A 6,839-nucleotide genomic window follows, 5' to 3' on the forward strand; every position below is an offset into this window, starting at 1 on the left:
TTGAGGGATCGTTTCTTGGGAATCTTTTCATGGTTTTTGAACGATATTAATTATCTGCATAATGTCAGAAATGTTTTAACTATCGATTCTTTATTAGAAAGAAGCATCAATTCATGGAAATATTCAATAATAGGCTTGAAGAGTTTTTTGAGAAAATAACTGGCTGATATCTAAATCAAAAAACTGAGACACTTTGAGAAAGGGACAGAAGTTCATGGGTGAAGCTGTAATTTCCCTCAAGTCCTTCTGTCAAGTTGTTTATGCACCAGCATTCAGCATTTCTGACTTCAGTTTGTTTCTGAATCATGTCATCTGATCATTTGTCAGTTCTGCTTCTCTTGAAGATATTCAACTTGTCCATGATGTCACATCGCGCTTCTAAGACATGACTCGAGGGCTTGCATTTTGTCAAATGTTTCCTGATGGAGGTGTAGAACACATCCGTCCATCCGTTTATCCAAGGTTCTCCTGTGAGGGTTGCATATTTTGTCTTTGTACTGCTATAATTAGAGTTTTTTATTTTAGGGTTTTCTCAGAAGAAGGGTGTGTTGACATTATGTTTGGGATGTGCCCCCTGGGAAGATGGAGGACTGTATGTCTGTGCTATTTCAGAGTGAAAATAATTACATATGGATGTGGTTGTGCGTAGGGAGACTAGACTCCTCCCCTCTTACCATCACCCAGAAAGCCTTGAGGCTGTTTATATGCGTGCCTGTTTAGGGGATAAACTAATTGCAGTCAAAAAAACTAGTAAAAACAAATAAAACTATATATATATATATATATATATATATATATATATATATATATATATATATATATATATATATATATAGTATATATATAGTTTTTTTTCACAACTTCGTGTGGCTTCAGATCAGCTCAAGAACAGTGTGTAGAGAGCTTCATGGAATGGGTTTGCATGGCTGAGCAGCTGTATCCAAGCCATACATCACCAAGTGTAATGCAAATTGTGGGATGCAGTGGTGTAAAGCATGTCGCCATTGCACTCTAGAGCAATGGGGAATTGTTCTCTGGAGTGGCGAGTCATGCTCTTTTCTGGCAAACTGATGGACGAGTCTGGGTTTGGTGGTTGCCAGGAGAACGGTACTGCCTGACTGCATTGTACAAGTGTAAAGTTTGGTGGAGGGGGGATTGTGTTGTGGGGTTGTTTTTCAGGGGCTGGCCCTGGCCCCTTATTTCCAGTAAAATAAACTTTTAATGCTTCAGCATACCAAGACAATTTCATATTCCCAACTTTGCGGGAACAGTTTGGAGGTGGCCCCTTCCTGTTCCAACATGACTGCGCACCAGTGCACAAAGCAAGAACCATAAAGACATTAATGAGTGAGTTTGGTATGGAAGAACTTGTCTGGTCTGCACAAAGTCCTGACCTCAACCCGACAGAAAACCTTTGGGATTAATTAGAGTGGAAACTGTGAGCCAGGCCTTCTCGTCCAACATCAGTGTTGGGCACCTCACAACTGCACTTCTAGAAGAATGGTCAAAAATTCTAATAAACACCAATAAAGTCCTTCCCAGAAGAGTTGAACCTGTTATAGGTGCAAAGGGTGGAACTCCACATTAAACCCTACAGATTAAGAATGGCATGTCATTAAAGTTAATGTAAAGGCAGGCGTCCCAAATCTTTTGGCAATATAGTGTAAATATACTTAAAGGTGCTTGCGTAATCGAAATGTGTCTATTCCTGGTAACGTGTCTGTCCCACAAACTCAACATTCATTAAAAATATCTTTAACAGCTATTTTAGTGAATGTAAAAGGCACTTATAGGTAATGACCCTTGTTTTTCCTGTGGGCATGTGGTTAGCTGAGGCACCAACAATCTCATGTTGTCACATCTTTTTTTCTTTTGTAAAGCAAAGGCAGCTGCATGATTGATAGGAGCGCTTGTTTCTGCATAATACTCTAAATTGAAGGTTTGGCCTGATAAGGTTTTGCAAACTTGGCTACATATACTGAGTTTGGGAAGCAGAAACCACAAATATCTGCAGGATATGACCAATTTAGACAAATAACAATGACAATGTTCTGTGAATATTCCTGCTGGTATTTACCAACTGTTGACAGTGATGATATTTTAGCAATATGTTAACCATAGTTTCCACCAAAATACCCATTATAGTAAAATACAGCTATTGTTACTGATATTACTTGTAATAATATTATAACTTTAGGTAGTCTTCTTTCATACATTTATATTAGACTTTAATTTTATATTAATTTGAATACAAAAAAGTACATTTATATAATATATAAATAAAAAAAATTAATCAATTTTTTTAGCCTTTGCTAGCATAAGTGTCTTAAGTTTAGTGAGTGGTGTTTTGGTGAATGTATAATACAATATAATATACTAATATACTTTTATTTTCTATAAACAGAAAAACTAAATAACAAAAAGATATAATACATTTAATAAATCTACTTTACTTATAAATTATGATTATAATGGTATATTTTTTTATACAAAATGTCTTCGATTTTACTGTGTATAAAGTTGTATTTTTTTGTGTATGAATTGAGGAGCGCGCTGTGTGTGTGTGTGTTTGCCTGTGTGTTTCTGTGTGTCTGTGTGCCTGTTTGTGCGTGTGTCCTTTTTTTGGTCCCCACGAGGAAAAAAGCTTATAAATCCTACAAAAGTATGCTTTGAATATACAGTTTGTACATTATAAAAAACATTATGTCTATGTAAAGTCCCCATAAAACATGGAAACCTTACTTGCGTGTGTGTGTGCGTGTGATCCTCAGCCTGTGCGTATCTCAGTGTAATGACACACTGTCAGTCTGTTTCTCTGCATACTGTAAACAGAGCAGCCGATGCGTGAGGTTTAGCCCAGGGATGTGTCGTCAGTCCTCCCCCCAGATCTCCCTTGATCACTGGCCTACCCCTTTTCTCTCATTCAGTCCCCACGTGTTCCATATCTCTACCGCCTGTGTTTAAACTAACTCGTGTACCCTTCTCTGTCTTGGCTTTAAATGCCGGTTTCATCTGTAACGTCCCATGCTGAGAAGCTGACCCTCCCTCTCTGTGTAGCTGGCCTTCCTTACCACAGCCTCCTGTTCACTAACAACATAATGAGACACAAAACGCTCCCCCCTGGAAAATGGTGTCTTTAAAAAGAAGCTTTCACCCCCTCACTAACCACAATTGCTTTGTGTATAAATATGGCTCCATTTGTGGTAAAGCTGGATGGGAAATCATTTTTTATACACATTCTATAGAAATACGTTTGAATTGAATTAAAATTTGAAACTGATGAAAATAAATGAAGTAGCTTTGACATTTTGGAGTACATTCTGTATAAACAGGGTGAGGTGAGGCCTTCTCTCAGTCTCAAAGAACGCTTGCTGTTTTTACAGCTGTCATTCGTCATCGAAGTAATACAATTATTCATGCCAAAATAAATTAATAACCAACTCTACATGTGATTTTAATAATGCAGAAGGGCATTGGTAAAGAAATCTGATCTGCCTTACACAAAATGAAACACTTTGTTACTTTTTGGGTGGAACTTAAAAGAGGGATTACAGCATGGGTTTGGACCTGATGAGGGGAAGTATGACCCGTCAACAAACACGTTTAAAGCATTAATAAGAATACAAGCCTTGTGTAAAATGTTATGAACTATTCCAGTGCCATGATTATAAAACTGTCTTTGCAAACAAAACCAACTTCATTCATTTACATTTATTTTAGCAGGAAGTCTAATTGAGATTAAAACAATTTTTACAAGAGAGACCGGGGGCCTGTACCATGATGGTAGTTTAACCAACTCAAGGTTACAGGATTAGTTTTGAGTTGACAAAACCAAACCAATGTATTAAGGCTTTGTTGGTCCCATGATGCTGATCATCAGCTTTCTCTGTTAACTCAGGCTTTAATCCTGTTTAGCTGTGACATCAGCAGTGAACAGCCAATCACACGCTGTGAAACTGAGATTCACTTCTCACGAGAGAATCAGTGAGATTAATTTCTCTCTTCTGCAAAATATTATATGATTGATTATTAAGAATAAAAATAAAAAAATACACAGCGAGAAGAAAAGCTGTCTGAAAGAGGACAACTTAAAGAAAAAATAGTATACATCAATGCAAGTAAAAGTTATGAAGTTAGTTTAGTTGATATATAGAGAAAATTGGTATACTAATTACACCAATTGTATCTAAATCATTCACAATTATTATTATTATAAATAAGCATTGTTAAAAGCAAGACGCTTTAGTCTTTAAAAACCATTTGCTCTGCAGTGACCTTTAATTTGGAGTAGAAACAGGGGGAGTGACTTTATTGCATTAGAAGTGTGTCACTTTACTCACAGCTGACTGGCCCAATTTCAGTTTGAGATCTCTTATCCAGAACATAGCCGTGAAGCTTAAGTTACTATGGCAATGAACACAGCTAAAAGCCAAACTACTTTAATGGTACCTAAAACCCAGGATTGGCACAAACTAAGCTTAAACAAATCTGGCTAGCCAGCTAAACCAGCTTCATGGTACAGGCCTCTGGCCAAGGTAGCAGCCATACAGCCATACACAAAGTACAAAAATAATAAGAAATAGTAATACATAGGATCCTCTCAACAAAAACAACCACCTGCCTGCATTACCACTTTCTTTATGATGCCTTTAAATTCACAGATAGACACCAATTTCTCTAGTTTTCAATCTTTTTGCAAATTATTCCATCCCAAAGGTCCAAAATTGAAAAATGCATTTTTCCCCACTTCAGTAAATACTCTAGGTATGTTTAAAAGCAAACTCTTTGAAGAGCGCAACTGGTAACTGCCAGAACGAACTCAAAAGAAGAGTACAAAGATACGCTGGAAGTTTACCTATAGCATTGCTTTAGAAATAAAAATGTACCAATGCTGTTTTCTTCGTATAGTTAGTGATGTCCAACCAACCATCTCATAAAGAATGCAATCATGAGTAAGGGATTTTGCATTTGTAATAAAGCGTAAAGAAGCGTGGTAGACGGAATCAAGACGTTTTAGAGTGGAGGAGGCTGCCTGCATGTATCCCCGTAATCGATCACACTTAGGAAGGTAGCTTCAACAAGTTTCTTTTTAGCATGAAATGTAAAATTATATTTATTTCTAAAATAAAACCCAATTTTCTCGTTGAGTTTTCTGATTAGATTAAAAATATGTACATTAAACAAAAGCTTATCATCTATCCAAATGCCCAAGTATTTGTATGAAGACAGCCTTTCAATATGTTTACCATCAGATGTATAGATGCTAAGATGCTCAAGTACTTGTTAATGAGCCCTTGAAAATTTCATAAACTTTGTTTTCTGTGAATTTAAAACCAGTTTTAAGCTCTCAAAAGCACTCTGTAATAACTGAAATGCAATTTGAAGCTCTTGCACTGCCTGTGTCACGGACGGCGCAAGTGTTTAAATAATAGTATCATCAGCATCAGCAGTGTTTTTTTATGTGTTGTCTTATGATTTTTATACACATATTCAGAAATGAGCTGAACTACAATAGTATTTTTGGTAAATCTATTTGAGAGAAAAAAAGAGTCCAACACTGATAAGGTGCTCAAGCGTCAGAGCCCAGCCTTTCACCACAGAATTTATTTAATCTCTTTCCGGTATAATTCATGGGAGTTGTCCTGTGCAATTTAAATGTCAATTAGGGATGAGTCACAGGCGATACGGCGAGGAGATAAGAGGAAGACGGTCTATTCTTTGTTGATACATTCCACATAAATCTCACTCTGGGATCTTTACTCTTTACATTGTTTACTTCCTAAAAAAAAAAAAAGATTTTCCAAGTAACGGTTTTTAGATTTAAAAAAAAAAAAAAAAAATAGACCATGTTTATATGTGTGTGTGTGTGTGTGTGTGTGTGTGTGTGTGTGTGTGTGTGTGTGTGTGTGTGTGTGTGTGTGTGTGTGTGTGTGTGTGTGTGTGTGTGTGTGTGTGTGTGTGTGTGTGTGTGTGTGTGTGTGTGTGTGTGTGTGTGTGTGTGTGTGTGTGTGTGTGTGTGTGTGTGTGTGTGTGTGTGTGTGTGTGTGTGTGTGTGTGTGTGTGTGTGTGTGTGTGTGTGTGTGTGTGTGTGTGTTTGAATGTATATATATATATATATATATACACATAGGCGATATATAGGCGATATATACTGGAGATGGTCTGACCCAGTCCTCTAGCCATCACAATTTGGCTCTTGTCAAACTCACTCAAATTCTTACGCTCGCCCATTTTTCCTGCTTCTAACACATCAACTTTGAGGACAAAGTTCACTTGCTGATCACTTCTATTCCAAGAAATGGTTTTGAAAACAAACAAAAAAATGCATTCAATGTTTAATAAATAATATTGATATATATGTATAAAACACCAAAATGGCAATATTTAAAATAAATAATAATTTAGTTTTTAGTTCTTTTTGGGATACTTTTTTTTTTTTTTATGTATTTTTATTTTAAGCTCAATTTACTTCAGTTTTTATTTATTTCCAGTTAGTAATTTTAGACCTTTAGAACTTTGCCATGTCAGCATTTCTAATTTAATTTTGTTTGTTTTTTGTATCTAATATTAATCATTTATTTTATTTCAGCTTCATTTCAGTTAACCAAAATGTTGTTTTAAAAGGTTAAGGATAAAATAACCTTGGTTTACTGTTACTGTGTGTTTGGGTGCTAGAAAAGCTCACCATTTTATATTTTCGCTACTAATAATTAGTTTTTTTTTTGTCAGAGAAAGAAAATATTCAACCAACTCAAAATACGTTTCCTGTAATTTCTCAAATTTTCATGAATGTGATCTTCATTTATGGAGTCGGTCCAATCAGTTTTTTGTGATTCATG

The sequence above is a fragment of the Pseudorasbora parva genome, chromosome 24, assembly GCF_024679245.1.
Source record: "Pseudorasbora parva isolate DD20220531a chromosome 24, ASM2467924v1, whole genome shotgun sequence".
Classification (NCBI taxonomy): Eukaryota; Metazoa; Chordata; class Actinopteri; order Cypriniformes; family Gobionidae; genus Pseudorasbora; species Pseudorasbora parva.